The sequence below is a fragment of the Narcine bancroftii genome, chromosome 1 (genome assembly GCF_036971445.1).
Source record: "Narcine bancroftii isolate sNarBan1 chromosome 1, sNarBan1.hap1, whole genome shotgun sequence".
NCBI classification, from domain to species: Eukaryota; Metazoa; Chordata; class Chondrichthyes; order Torpediniformes; family Narcinidae; genus Narcine; species Narcine bancroftii.
Window position 1 is genome coordinate 477,761,160 of NC_091469.1, and position 15,793 is coordinate 477,776,952.

General features: G+C 40.3%; 1 protein-coding gene across 5 annotated transcripts in view; it reads right to left on the reverse strand.

The window, feature by feature from the left end:
- The window catches only part of galnt11 (UDP-N-acetyl-alpha-D-galactosamine:polypeptide N-acetylgalactosaminyltransferase 11 (GalNAc-T11)), a 388,126-nt gene that overhangs the window by 284,006 nt on the left and 88,327 nt on the right, over window positions 1-15,793 (reverse strand). For all 5 annotated transcript variants that reach the window (XR_011350255.1, XM_069914847.1, XM_069914844.1 and 2 more), the window contains exon 2: window positions 3,921-3,989. The gene's annotated coding sequence lies outside the window, so the exon portion shown is untranslated. The remainder of the gene's footprint in view (window positions 1-3,920; window positions 3,990-15,793) is intronic.

The window sequence follows — 15,793 nt, forward strand, 5'->3', positions numbered from 1 at the left end:
CAAGTGACCTGCGATCCACGGAGCTCAGTCTCACCACTCCCAATCAGGGCCTCAGGGAATCCAGTTCAGGAGGAAAGTGAATCCCCCTCCACTGTAGAGCTGGAGACCTAGCCACCACTTCTTCCTCACAAGGGACCCATGGCCCCCAGGTACAAAGGCGCTCCACCAGGATTAAATCTGTAAATAACTGTATATTCTTCGATTTCTTTTTCTGAATCGATGTTCTCTGTCTAAATTCTGCAGGAAGGGGTAAATACAATGAACTGGGATTCACTGGTGGTGGGTTATAACATAACATAACAATTACAGCACGGAAACAGGCCATTAGGCCATTCTAGTCCGCACTGAACCAAACACCCCTTTCTAGTCCCACCTCCCTGCACAATGCCCATAACCCTCCATCTTCTTCTCATCCATATACCTGTCCAACCTTTTCTTAAATAATACAATTGACTCCGCCGCCACTATTTCTCCCGGAAGATCATTCCACACGGCTACCACTCTCTGAGTAAAGAAGTTCCCCCTCATGTTACCTCTAAACCTCTGCCCCTTAATTCTTAACTCATGTCCTCTTGTTTTAATCTTTCCTCCTCTTAACGGAAATAGTCTATCCACATCCACTCTGTCTATCCCTTTCATAATCTTAAATACTTCTATCAAATCCCCTCTCAACCTTCTACGCTCCAAAGAATAAAGACCTAATCTGTCCAATCTCTCCCTAGACTCTAGATGCTTAAACCCAGGTAACATTCTGGTAAACCTTCTCTGCACTCTCTCCACTCTGTTTATATCCTTCCTATAATTAGGCGACCAGAACTGCCACAGAACTCCAAATTAGGCCGCACCAACGTCTTATACAATCTCAACATCACCTCCCAACTCCTATATTCCATGCAATGATTGATAAAGGCCAGCATACTAAAAGCCTTCTTCACCACCCTATTCACGTGAGTTTCTGCCTTCAGGGAACGATGTACCGTTACTCCTAAATTTTTCTGCTCTTCTGTATTCCTCAATGCTCTCCCATTTACCACGTATGTCCTATTCTGATTCTTCTTACCAAAATGAAGCACCTCACACTTATCAGCATTAAATTCCATCTGCCATTTTTCAGCCCACTTTTCTAAGCAGCCCAAATCCCTCTGCAATCCTTGAAAACCTTCTTCATTATCCACTATTCCACCTATCTTAGTATCGTCTGCATATTTACTAATCCAATTCACCACCCCATCATCTAGATCATTAATGTAAATAACGAACAACAATGGGCCCAATACAGATCCTTGAGGCACACCACTGGTCACTGGCCTCCAACCTGACAGACAATTATCCACTACCACTCTCTGGCCTCTCCCTTTCAGCCAATGTTCAATCCATTTGACTATCTCAAAATTTATACCTAAAGACTGCACCTTCCTAACTAACCTTCCATGTGGTACCTTATCGAAGGCCTTACTGAAGTCCATATAGACAACATCCACTGCGCTACCCTCATCCACATTCCTAGTCACCTCTTCAAAAAATTCAATCAGATTGGTCAAACATGACCTTCCTCCCACAAATCCATGTTGAGTGCTCCTGATCAGACCCTGCCTATCCAGATGTTTATAAGTACTATCTCTAAGAATTTTCTCCATTAATTTACCTACCACAGACGTCAAACTTACAGGCCGATAGTTACCAGGCTTCCTCCTTGAACCCTTTTTAAATAACGGAACCACATGCACAATGCACCAATCCTCCGGCACTATCCCCATATGCCTAGATCCGCCCCCATCTGCCCATATAAAACCCTGGTTTCCCACCTAAACTCAGAACCCTTCTGAAGACTACTGTAAGACCCTACCCTCAGTTATGCTAATAAAAGCGTATGTTCTCCCTCCATTTGTGAGAGCTTTTACTCATGCTACACTAGTTCAATTCTCCATTAACGTTTTGTGTTCCCCACCCCTCCCCACAAAAATTCCTGAGAGTAACACGTTTCTAATTTTTTGGTAGTGATTTGTGAATTCCACAAAGACAGACTTCTGTTAACCAAAGCGATATAATGGGGGTGGGGGTTGGTACAGTGCAAAAACAGGATATTGTTGTTTTCTCACAGTTGAATAGACTTTTTCAAATACCGAGACTGGATTCCTTCTTCTAGAGGTAAATCATTTCTGCTGCTCATAGGGTCATAGAGTTCGACAACACAAAGCCAGGCCCTTCGGCCCAGTTTGTCCATTTGACTATATTAAGCCCATATCCCTTAAAAACTACATCCAAGGTAGTCCTCCCAGAATAAGCAGCTGAAATTCAAATCAATAAATAGTGTGGCTGAGAGGAGAAGATAAACAACATTCACATGATATTCTGCTTGGTTAGAACGAATGAATGTAACACAGCAAATACTCTCAAATACACAACTAATTTATTTTCCTTCTTTCAATCAAAGCTGATTCCTTTCAAATATAACCATGCTGTTACACTAATTTTCTTAAAAAGTGCAATAATGTTGAAGCTGGCTTCAAAAAAAATCAACAAATAGTGATTTTTGAAGTTAGCAATTACTGGTAATTATAACTAATTCTTTTATAATGGACTGCCTCTCTTTAAATGTTGCTATTGTAATATGTTAAGGATAAGTTGACTCCAAGATTGAAACGTTCAATTTGTTTTAATTATAGTTTAGAAAGTTCTTGAACAAGAGCTAGGGCCAGGTCAAATGTAAATACCACATCCAATACAGAAAAGTAGGAACAGCATTGAAATGTACAGTGATCTTGAACAAAGGAGCATTTTTTTGTTTATACACACTGAAGTACAGCATATAAGCATAACATAACAATTATAGCACGGGAACAGGCCATTAGGCCCTTCTAGTCCGCACCGAACCAAACACCCCTTTCTAGTCCCACCTCCCTGCACAATGCCCATAACCCTCCATCTTCTTCTCATCCATAGACCTGTCCAACCTTTTCTTAAATAATACAATTGACTCCGCCGCCACTATTTCTCCCGGAAGCTCATTCCACACGGCTACCACTCTCTGAGTAAAGAAGTTCCCCCTCATGTTACCTCTAAACCTCTGCCCCTTAATTCTTAACTCATGTCCTCTTGTTTTAATCTTTCCTCCTCTTAACGGAAATAGTCTATCCACATCCACTCTGTCTATCCCTTTCATAATCTTAAATACTTCTATCAAATCCCCTCTCAACCTTCTACGCTCCAAAGAATAAAGACCCAATCTGTCCAATCTCTCCCTATACTCTAGATGCTTAAACCCAGGTAACATTCTGGTAAACCTTCTCTGCACTCTCTCCACTCTGTTTATATCCTTCCTATAATTAGGCGACCAGAACTGCACACAGAACTCCAAATTAGGCCGCACCAACGTCTTATACAATCTCAACATCACCTCCCAACTCCTATATTCCATGCAATGATTGATAAAGGCCAGCATACTAAAAGCCTTCTTCACCACCCTATTCACGTGAGTTTCTACCTTCAGGGAACGATGTACCGTTACTCCTAAATCTTTCTGCTCTTCTGTATTCCTCAATGCTCTCCCATTTACCACATATGTCCTATTCTGATTCTTCTTACCAAAATGAAGCACCTCACACTTATCAGCATTAAATTCCATCTGCCATTTTTCAGCCCACTTTTCTAAGCAGCCCAAATCCCTCTGCAATCCTTGAAAACCTTCTTCATTATCCACTATTCCACCTATCTTAGTATCGTCTGCATATTTACTATCAAAATAATAATGCTTATTTCTCTGTGCTTGCTCGTGAGTGCTGCAGCTCTTGCGTATACAATACTCAAGGTCACAACGCATTCAATCAGAAAGGAGTAAAAAAATTTACGTAACTGATCAAATTTTTATATATCCTAAAACAAATTATGTAAACATAAAGAAAAACCATCACAGCACTTACTCCTACAATGTATATTGTACTGCTTCATTCCTTCAAAAGGCATCAAGCACATCTCGTGTCTTTTTTTATCTGAAGAGAGAAAAACTGTATTACCAAATCACATCATCTAAGAATGCCCAAGAACCATTTAAGGTAACAATGAAATGACAATACCAAATAGCAGAGGACATCAGTTAAAGGTGAGTGGAGGAAAGTTTAGGGGAGATGTCAAAGCTAAGGTTTTTTTTTACTTGGGGGCCTGGAGACTGAAACAATAGGGACAATAAAAAGACTCTTAGATAGGCAAAAAATAGAGGTAGGGAAAATTAGATTGCTGTGAAGTAGGTTTCTATGGATTAGCACTGTAACATGGGCTGAAGAGCATTTACTACGCTGTAATGTTCTATGTTCTAATATCACTAAAAGTTTGCTGTATAATAATGCATTTGTGGTAATATTTCTAAGAGAACAGAGAGTGCCAAATTGAAAAAGTCCTTTTTTCCCTTTGGTAGAAGAATAAAAATGTTATAGCGCAAAATATTAAAAAGTCAGGAAAACATACTCAAACATGAAAATGTCACACATCTGGACGATAACATGATTTATATAGTTAATTTAATGATGCTTCAAAAGTACTGGATGCAAGGAAAGAATGGGTTAGCAAGCCAAGGTGAGAGCATAAATTGCAAAGTCACTGGCCATGATTTTCTAATACTCCTTTGAGGGATGGTGCAAGAGGATCAAAAGATTCAAAGATAACCCAGCAATTCGAGTGCATTCAATATTGGTTAAACTGCAGAAACAATCATCTTTGGCAAATAGTGTGGATTGACAGAAAACTAACCATCCATCAAAATGAAAATCAAAATAAATGCAGATGTCGAAAATCTGAAATAAAGAGAAACTGCTGGAAATACTCAGCTTTCAGTTATATCTGTGGAAAGGGAAACAGTTAAAATTCCAGGTCATAGACCCTAGAATATTAACTGTTTCTCTTTCCAAAATTGCCACCTGATCTGTTGAGTATTTCCAACAATTTTTTTTATTTCACTTCCATCACTTTCTTTGACTCACTTAATTCATTTTCATATTGAACAATTTCAGTCCATTCACTTTCTCCAAAAATCACGAGTGTGGATTTGGGAACTTGTATGGATCCAAGTCATTCCTTTCTCTTTTTCAGGATACATTGAATAGTTCTATTCTAAATAGCTCAGGTTTTCTCTCATTTCTTTTAATGGTACTGTTCTGGTACTGAACTCAAAAATTTCTACCACCTACATTGCCAGTTTCTATATTGCTCTAAATTTCAAATGGTCCATCTGAATTTTTATCATTCCTTTCTTAACTTTTCTATTTCTGGGAGTCACAATTGTGGAGAAAGCATGTCAGCACCTGTACTTCCTTAGGAGTTTGCAGAGGTTTGGTAGGATACCAGAAACCCTGGCAAATTTTTATAGATGTGTAATGGAAAGTGTACTGATGTACTACATCACAGTCTGGTATGGAAATACCAATACCCCTGAGCATAAAACCCTGCAAAAGGTAGTGAACACAGCCCAGGACATAACAGGCAAAACCCTTCTACAACGAGAATATCTATAGGGAACGCTGCTGTTGGAGAACAGCAGCAATCATCAAGGATCCATATCACCCAGCACATGCTCCATTCTCACTTCAAGGAAATGAGGAAAGTTATCATAAGATTCGCATTACCAGGTTCAGGAATAGCTGGTACCCCTCCACCACCACTCCTCAACAACAAACTCAATCATGGACTCATTTAAGGACTTGTGCACTTTATTGATTTTTTAAAATTCTCTCTGTATTGCAGTTTATATTCGTTATCTGTTTACATGTACGCTATGTACAGTTTTTTTTTGCACTACCAATAATTGGTAACTCTGCCTTGCCCACAGGCAAAAGAATCTCAGGTTTGTATGTGATGTCATGTATGTATTCTGACAATAAAGCTGAAATCTATCTCAGAGCATTAGTTAGTAATCAATATTCATTACAAGACCACAGTACATGTGGAGATGTAAAGATATGTTTAATAGATAGTCAGCAGTGATTGCAATATTTTTTCATGATGTAATATTGTCTCAACTTTCTTATAGTATATAATACAATACAGCATTGGAACAAACCCTTTAGCTTATGATGGCTGTGTCAACCATTATGCCATCTTAAACACATCTGCCTAGACATGGTCTATATCCCTCAATTCCCTTCATATTAAATGTTGATATAATTTGTGCTTCCACCATTTCCCATGGCAGCGTATTTCAGGCATTTAAGACACTGTGTTTTTTAAAAAACTTGCCTCGTAAATCTCCTTTAAACTTTCACGCTCTCACCTTAAACTACGTTGTCTGTATTTCCACCCTGGGAAAAGGCTCCATCTGCCCTTTTTAATGACACTTATCATTTGTATCCTTACAAATTAAAATTTAGACATACAGCAAAGTAATAGGCCCTTCCGGCCGACGAGCTCATCCACCCCCCCCCCCCAACACCCCCCTACACCAATTGACCTACAATCCTGAAGCTCGAAACATTGGTTTTGTATCTTTATCTTTGCTATATAGAGTACACTGTTTGACCAGCTGAGTTTCCCCAGCGTTGTGTTTCCCTGAAGGGTGGGAGGAAACCAGAGCACCAGGACAAAACCCATGCAGACATGGGGAGAATGTACATATTTGAACCAAGGTCGCTGGTACTGTAATAATGTTGCGCTAACTGCTTTGCTAACTGTGCCACCATATTAGATTGTGGACATAGGTCATCCCTGGGTCTTTTATTTTCTGAAGAAAACAATTAACTTTGTTCAACCTCCACTTACAGTTAGTATTCTAATCTAGGCAACATCCGAGCAAACCTTTCTTGCAACCTCCCCAAAGTCCCAAAGCCTTCTTGTAATGTGACAGCCAGAACTGCAACAATACTTCAATGCATGTGATCTACCAAGATTTTATACAGCTGCAATGACTTCCCAACGTTTAGACTCAGCACCCAGCCAATGAAGGAAAGCATGCTATAAAACTTCTTTACCATTCTTGTTGCTATTTTCTGGAAGCTCTGAACTTGTATCCAATTCACCTAAAGGTCCTGTAATTTATAGTATACTCCCCTGTTACGTTTGATTTCCCTAAATGCAACACTTCACCCCTTCCTTAAATTCCATCTGTTGTTCTCTACTTATCAATATCTTGATGAATTCTTTGACAACTTTCCTTATCATCCACAACACGACCTCTCCCGATTTCTGTCACGATTAATTCATTGACATTTTCATCCAAAATATGTGTGTTATATAGGAGAGATATTTTCTATTTTACAATACCTTACCTTTCTATGTACCAATACTGCAAAAATATCCAACTGCTAAAACAGTTTGACATTTTCTGGTAATTGTAAAAATTTGATTTAGTATGAGAAATACCAATGAAAGAATAAATAATGCTGGAATGGCATGTAACATCCCTATTTTGTTTAGTACTTTATTAAAATTTTGAAAGAAAAAAGCGATTTTACTGATTTTCACAAAATTCCCCTGTATATTAATGCACTTCTTTCCAGGCATCTCTATGGTGTAGACATAATCAATACCTCAACCTGAATAGAATGTATGAAAAATATAGAAATAAAGATTCTTGAGTCCCATGTTTGTTTCCAAGATGAATTTAAATGCATTCACAATCTCACGAGAGAGGAAATGTGTGAACAGAAGGGATCATAATTGGTTTCCATTAGACCATCTGCTGCCATATTCACTTTGTTGCTTGCAACAATTTTTCATGTATCAATTCAATATTAAGATAGATTAACAGCTCATTCTATATATTAGCATCACCAGCAGTACAAGAAATATGTTTGTCAAGAGAAAGAGACTCTGTGAAGCTAATACTTCTCGAGAGCATAAACTAGTGTATTTGACTGCAAACTCTATATTGACAGCTGACCAACGACGATTCGACAATCATTCGCTTTCTAGTTTTCATTAAACTATTCCAGATAATCAGAATATAAATGCAAAAGTATATAAATTTGAACTGACTTTTGGTTTTTCCCAATGTTTCAAACAGATTACAAAATCTGTACATTCATCCTAATTTCCACTGATATTTTGACCCTTAAGGAGGCATTCCTCAATGCTTGGCAATGTTGTCTTCTATTTTAATACTGCAGATTCTGAGATTACTGATAATACCCATGTGGGATCCACAAGCTCTTCCACAGAAGAAGCATGATGGCTTAATGGTAAATATGATAGGGGTGATATGCTCCTATCAATGTGCATTCCTCCAAAAAGACTCAAAGTTCTCATTGCTTTCTCAGGTGATTCTTGTCCATTCTGAACAGTGATGAATAATCCTCAACAGTCTTGACAGAGTGAATAGGGAGAAGATAGCTCAAAAATTGATAAATGTTTAAAAACAAATTTAAGCCAGAGATTAAGCAAATCCTTTTGAATATTTTATTGCCATTTGGAGGAAGAATCAGTGGGCATGTTACAGTTTTATTCAAGAGGTCTTGAACATTTTTGTTATACACAAATGTACTGGTGAAACTCAGTTCATGCAGCATCAATAGAAAGCAGGGGGAGGTCAATGCTTCAGGGCTGAAGCTTTTTTCCGGAATGCTGAAAATCAGGCAGACACTCGAACAAGGTAGGGGGAAATTGGTGCGGGGGGACGACGACATATTTGCTGTTATCTTATGACAAAGCTCGCAGTAGAATACTTGTTTTAGGAGTATAGATTCAGGCCTTAGATTACAAAGCTGACTTAGGCTCGAACATTGATGTTCACATCCTGCCATTGGATTGGAGAATCCTACACAACTTGATTTTGTAGTATCTTTCCAGTATTTTGTGGTACCTGCTACAAGTCATCCTGAAATACAGACAAGGATCAGTGTGGCCTGATAAACCATAAATGTAATATATGACTTGATCTTTGAACAACGTCTTTCTCGAACAACAGAAAACTGCGCAAGATACTAGATGGAGCGATTAACTTTATCTGCAAAATTGCCTTTTGATGAGAGATAGCTCCAAAATTAAGGAAAGTGACGTGTGGTTTTGAAGGTTACTGCTGCTGCTATTGAGAGAAAGTCGGGGTGGAGATGAACGTTGTGTAGCAGGAATTAGTTGGTTGACTGCCTTTGTGTTGCAGGTGCTCAGTGTAAGATTCATTCTCGCATGCACTTCAGTCATTGATTACCTGGACCTCAGTCTCCAAGGACATTTTATTAGAATATAGGGCTCTTTTGTCTTAAGGAAATTGTTATAAGCTATCTTGAAAGAGATTAAAGCAGGTCACTTGGTCAGATTCAAGGTAATGAGGCAAAGTCAGATCATGTTTCACTAATATACCGCAGTTCTTTTTTTTTTAATTTTTTATTTTTCACACCATAAATCACATTAGCCATGATATACACTATTTCTTTTTCACACATATACAGTGACTTTTTCTTCCCCCCCCCCTTTCCTCCCAAACCACCCCCCCACCCCCCGCCTCTCATCCATTTTAGGTATACAATCTAGGTTGCATTAAGCCAGTCAGACAATGTTGTCATTCAACAAAATTACACCAGAAATTCTACTGAGTCCATTCTTTTCTTTCCTTCTCCTTCCATCAACTTAGGTACTGTTTGTCCCCGGTAGGTTTTCGCCATTGTATTTAATGTAAGGCTCCTATACTTGCTCGAATATTTCAATATTATTTCTTAACCTATCTGTTATTTTTTCTAATGGAATACATTTATTCATTTAAATTTAGTAGTTTCTTACTTTTAATTTGGTTATGTATTCCATTAATATTTAAAGACATATAGTTCAGCGTAGCCCTTTTATATTTTGTTTATCTTCTCTTTCCGTTTTTCCATCATTACCTTTCCTCCTTTTCCATTTCTGTTTTCTTATTTTCAACTCTTTATAAGACAACATTCCTACAACATCCAACATTTTCCTTGTTCTCCTATTTCTATCTTATTTATCCCCAATCTCCCCTTCACCTCCTGAGTTGTCCTTTATCCCATGTCGGACAACCACATCTCCCCTCTCCATTTGGATTTGCGAATCCACTCGCAAGCGTCAACTGATTTTGCAGTGACCGCTATTTCCCCCCACCCCGCCTCCCCCAGAAAAGATTTCACTTTTCATATGTCACAAAGGTCACTCTTTTAATTCCCTCCTTATTCTCTCTATTCCATTACCTTCCCTTATTAATTCTTGTCTATACTATCTATATTTTCCTCTAAGTACAGATACATTCATGTATGCTCATTGTCTCTATTCACTCTTATACCTCTTTACCCGCATACATATCAATCGTGATCATTTTTACTCTCATTACCCGTCTTCATCCCTCAGTCTATTTTTGTCTTTACCCACATACATATCAATCGTGATCATTTTAACTCTCATTACCCGTCTTCCTCCCTCAGTCTATTTTTGTAATTGTTCTGCAAATTTTCGTGCTTCTTCTGGATCCGAGAATAGTCTGTTTTGTTGTCCTGGAATAAATATTTTCAATACCGCTGGATGCTTTAGTATAAATTTATACCCTTTCTTCCATAAAATCGCCTTTGCTGTATTGAACTCTTTTCTCTTCTTTAGGAGTTCAAAACTTATATCTGGATAAATGAAGATTTTTTGCCCTTTATACTCCAGTGGTTTGTTGCCCTCTCTTACTTTTTCCATTGTCTTCTCCAGTACCTTTTCTCTTGTAGTATATCTTAGGAATTTTACTACAATAGATCTTGGTTTTTGTTGTGGTTGTGGTTTAGAGGCCAATACTCTATGTGCCCTTTCTATTTCCATTTCTTGCTGTAGTTCTGGACATCCTAGGGTCTTAGGGATCCACTCTTTTATAAACTCCCTCATATTCTTGCCTTCTTCATCTTCCTTAAGGCCCACTATCTTTATGTTATTTCTTCTGTTATGGTTTTCCATTGTATCTATTTTTTGAGCTAGTAGTTCTTGTGTCTCTTTAGTTTTTTTATTAGATTTCTCCAATTTCTTTTTTAAGTCTTCTACCTCCATTTCTGCTGCTACTGCCCGCTCTTCCATCTTGTCCATTTTCTTTCCCATTTCTGTTAAGGTCATTTCCATTTTATTTATTTTCTCTTCTGTGTTATTTATTCTTTTTCTTAAATCCTTAAATTCCTGTGTTTGCCATTTTTTAAATGACTCCATGTATCCTTTAATAAGAGCAAGTATATCCTTTACCTTGCCTTTCTTTTCTTCTTCTATTTCCCTGTACTCTTCCTCTTCTTCTTCCTCTGGGTTGGCCATCTGTTGTTTCTTTGCTGCCCTTTCCTCCTCTTCTTTCTTGTTTCTATTGTCTTCTGTGGTCTCTTCTTGCTGCAGGTGTTCTGCAGCTGTCGTTGCCGGCTGTGGAGATCGACTCCCCAGCTGGTCCCCCCTCCCGTCGGTGTGTTTTTTTTCATTCGCATCGCGCACTTTTACTCGGCTCTGCGAGCCATTTTTGTAGTCCATTATTTACCGACCTGAGGGAGCGGGTTTCTCTCTCCGCAGCGGGCCTCTTCGGACAGGTAAGGCCTTCACCTTTTTCCTCCTTTGTCTTCTCTTCCTCTCTTCTTACCATTGCTTTCGATTTTTCTTTTTTGTCGCCATCTTCTTTCCACCTTTATACTCACTTTTCTGTAACTTTTATTTCTGTGCCTTTGTGTTTTCCTTTGTTTTTCCCGACTTTTCTGGAGAGGGCTGGAGTTCACCGTCCGTCCACTACTCCATCACGTGACTCCTCATATACCGCAGTTCTTTGGGTAAAAGGGATGTACTAAGATTTCTAGAGAGCATTTGTGGAAAATACATGTGTGAAAAGTAACATTCAAGCAGGGTTACAACAGATTTGCCTTAAGTGTGTCTTTGATGAGTTGGCAACATGGGATGAATAGGATCAGTGCTGTGTCTTTAACTTATTAAAGACAGATGTTCCTTGACTTACGATGGGGCTGCGTTCCGATAAACCCATCGTAAGCAGAAAAACCATAAGTCGAAGAATACTGTACTACACCTACCGAATATCATAGCCTAGCCTACCTTAAATGTGCTCAGAACACTACAGTTGGGCAAAATTATCCAACACAAAGCCAAAATTTTAAAAATGCTTTCGACACAGTATCAGTTGTTTATACTTATTTGTGTGATTGCTGCAGAAACTGTGAGCATGGTTGAGTGGATGCTGCGGCTCGCTGCCATCGCCCAGCATTGGGAGAGAGTGCAGTAGTACCACATATTGCAAGCGCAGGAATAGATCAAAATTCAAAATTTGAAATACAGATTCTACCGAATGCGTATTGTTATTGTAAGTTCCAAAATTCATAAGATGAATTATCGTAAGTAGAAGAATGAGGGGAAATTTGATAGAGGTATTTAAAATTATGAGGGGGATAGACAGAGTAAATGTGGACAGGCTTTTCCCACTGAGGGTGGGTGAGATTCAAGCAAGAGGACTTGGGTTAAAGGTGAAAGTGGAAAGGTTTAGGAGGAACATGAGGGGGAATGTCTGCATTCAGAGTGGTGGGAGAGTGGAACAAACTTCCAGCTGAAGTAGTAGATGCAGGCTTGATTTTAATATTTAAGGGAAATTTGGATGGGAGCAGTATGGAGTATGTCAACTTTCTAACCAATGGAGAGAACATCTTGGTTATAGTGTACAAATATGTCCCTTGCAACTACCTCAGAAACTCAAGCCACATTTTCATTCTGCTTACCCCTGCATACAGACCACTGGTGAGATGAGTCGATACAGTTTGCAGAAAGATCAGAACCTGGCTAGGATGGAAGATTCAAGATTCCTTTATTGTCATGTCCTGCACAAACTTGTGCAATAGTCACATTTTGTGGACCAATTTTTTGGGGGATAATATTAAGGGGGAGGAGGAGGAGGAGGGGGGGTCAAATATTACAAGCATACTACTTTTGACAGCAGTAAGTACCTGGGTTGTTCGGGGCAATAAAAGCTTGGATGAGTGGGCAGCAGTTCAGGACCAGGTAGCAAATCAGAGTATATATGGTAATAGTACATAATGTATAACATTATATGATATACATTCTGCCTGCCATAAGGCAGACCAAGAGTCGCCATTAGTGTCGCTCAGCGCCCCTTACGATACAAGGGAAAGAAGCAAAAGAGAGTCCCTTCTGAGTCATTGAGTGTCAATGGATTCACCTTAAGCAACACAAATCCATCAGGAACACGAGCTCCAGATCCAAAACTCCGGCACAATCAAGGAAGCCTTCAGAGCCCTTGGCCTCTCAAAATCTGAATCTCACGAGCCAGTGTCCAGCAGCCTGCAGTCCATGGAGGACCCCTGACCACAAGTCACCAGCAATCTGTGGATCCCTCAGCCACTGAGCCCTTCGGTGGTCAGCCGTCGAGCCCCTCTCTGGTCAGCCATGCTTCTCCTTGTTAACAGGTGAAATTTTCTCTATTTCTGGTGCCCTGTGCCACATAAGGATGTTCTTGCAATGGAGGGAGTGCAGAAGCGATTCACCAGGCTGATACCTGGAATGGCAGGAATGACTTATGAGGAAATATTGCGCAAATTGGGATTGTACTCGCTGGAGTTTAAAAGATTGAGAGGGGATCTCATAGAGACATATAAAATTCTGGCAGGACTGGACAGAATGGATGCAGATGGGATGTTTCCAAGGATGGGAAAATCCAGAACCCGGGGCCATGGTCTGATGATAATAGGCAAACCATTTAGGACCGAGATGAGGAGGAATTTCTATACCCAGAGGGTGGTGAATCTGTGGAATTCATTGCCACAGAGGGCAGTGGAGGCAGGTTCATTAAATATATTTAAGAGGGAATTAGATCTATTTCTTCAGTATAAGGGTATTAAAGGTTATGGAGAGAAGGCGGGGACGGGGTACTGAACTTTAAGATCAGCCATGATCTCATTGAATGGCGGAGCAGGCTCGAAGGGTCGAATGACCTACTCCTGCTCCTATCTTCTATGTTTCTATGTCTGCAACCCCTTTTGGCCACTGATGAGAACAAGCACCACCATCATGGACACAGACCCATGGTTGCAAGATTTTAATTTAAAAGCAGCGCCAGTTCCTATAACAAACTGTTTAATGGATGTACAGAGCCAAAGGCATTAGGACGGAGTGAGTGAAATCTTCAGAGCTGCATTGGAATAACGGACTGGAGGAGAATCAGGGAGGTGGCCATCTACAACAACCACATCAATATCAATGAGAATACAAGCACAGTGACCAGCTACATCAGCATGTGTATAGAAGAGGTCATGGTTTTCAAACACTATGCAGCTAGGATGAACCAGAAACCATGGTCTAGACACATAGGTCTAGCCATGACACAGAGAGGCTGTTTTCAGGTCAGGCACTAAGAAGATCAAAGGCCAAACTCTCCTGGGCAACTAGAAAGGCAAAGTGTAGAAACGCACAGAAATTCCACAGATAACTGTGAGACACGAGGTGCATGGTTCGAAGTGGGTAACAAAACAACGCCATAGAAACCTCTGGTGAAACCACACATGGAGTATTGTGTTCATTTTGGGTCACCTCATTATAGGAAGGATATAGAAGCTATGGAGAGGGTGCAGAGGAGATTTACCAGGATGTTGCCTGGATTGGAAAATATGTCTTATGAGGCAAGTTTCAGAGAGCTGGGACTTTTCTCTTTGGAGTGTAGAAGGATGAGTGGAGACTTATTAGAGGTCTACAAGATTATGAGATAGGCATTAGCTGTTCACCCTGTATCCCAGGGTAGGAATAACAAGCACCAAAGGTCATCTCTACAAGGCGAAGGGAAGAAAGTTTAGGAAAGGCATAAAGGGTAAGTTTTTTTTTAAAAACCACGGAGTTGTGGGTGCCTCGATTACCTTGCCAGGGATGGTGCTGGAGACTGAAACATTAGGGGTATTTAAAAGACCCAGGCACAGAGATAGAAGAAAAATAAAAGGTTATGGGCTAGGCATAACATCAAAGGCTGAAGGGCCTGTACTGTGCTGTAGTATTCTATGTTCTAAAGATGCACGGTTGGAGGCGAGATCAGCCCACTGGCGGTGGTCAATGGGGCAGGCACCAAGAGATTTCTTTAAGCAATCCTTGTACCTCTTCTTTGGTGCACCTCTGTCTCGGTGGCCAGTGGAGAGCTCGCCATAGAACACGATCTTGGGAAGACGATGGTCCTCCATTCTGGAGACGTGACCCACCCAGCGCAGTTGGGTCTTCAGCAGCATGGATTCGATGCTTGCGGACTCTGCCGGCTCGAGTACTTCGATGTTGGTGATGAAGTCATTCCAATGAATGTTGAGGATGGAGCGGAGACAGCGTTGATGGAAGCGTTCTAGGAGCCGTAGGTGATGCCAGTAGAGGACCCATGATTCTGAGCCGAACAGGAGCATGGGTATGACAACGGATCTTTGTGTTTCTTCAGGTGGTTGTTTTTCCAGACTCAACTTACTGAGGTCTTATTTGACTTATAACCATTTACGGAGCAGAAACAGGCCATGTCGGCCTTTCGAGTCTGCACCGGTTCAACTCCACTAGCTCAAACCTCCCGCTCACTGCCAACAACCCTCCAACCCCCTCATCTCCATGTACACATCCAACCTTCTCTTAAATGACAGAAGGGACCCTGATGCAACTATCTCATTCGGAAGTTCATTCCATTCTGCCACCATTCGCTGAGTGAAAAAGCCACCTCTAATAGTTCTCCTAAAGTGTTGTCCCGTTACCCTTAACACATGGCCTCTTGTTCCAACCTCCCCTGCCCTCAGGGGAAAGAGTCTGTTTATGTCTAGTCTATCTATTCCTAACATACATCTTCAATATATCACTCCAGCAGTCCATTGTTCTTGCAAGATTCAAGGCAGCTACC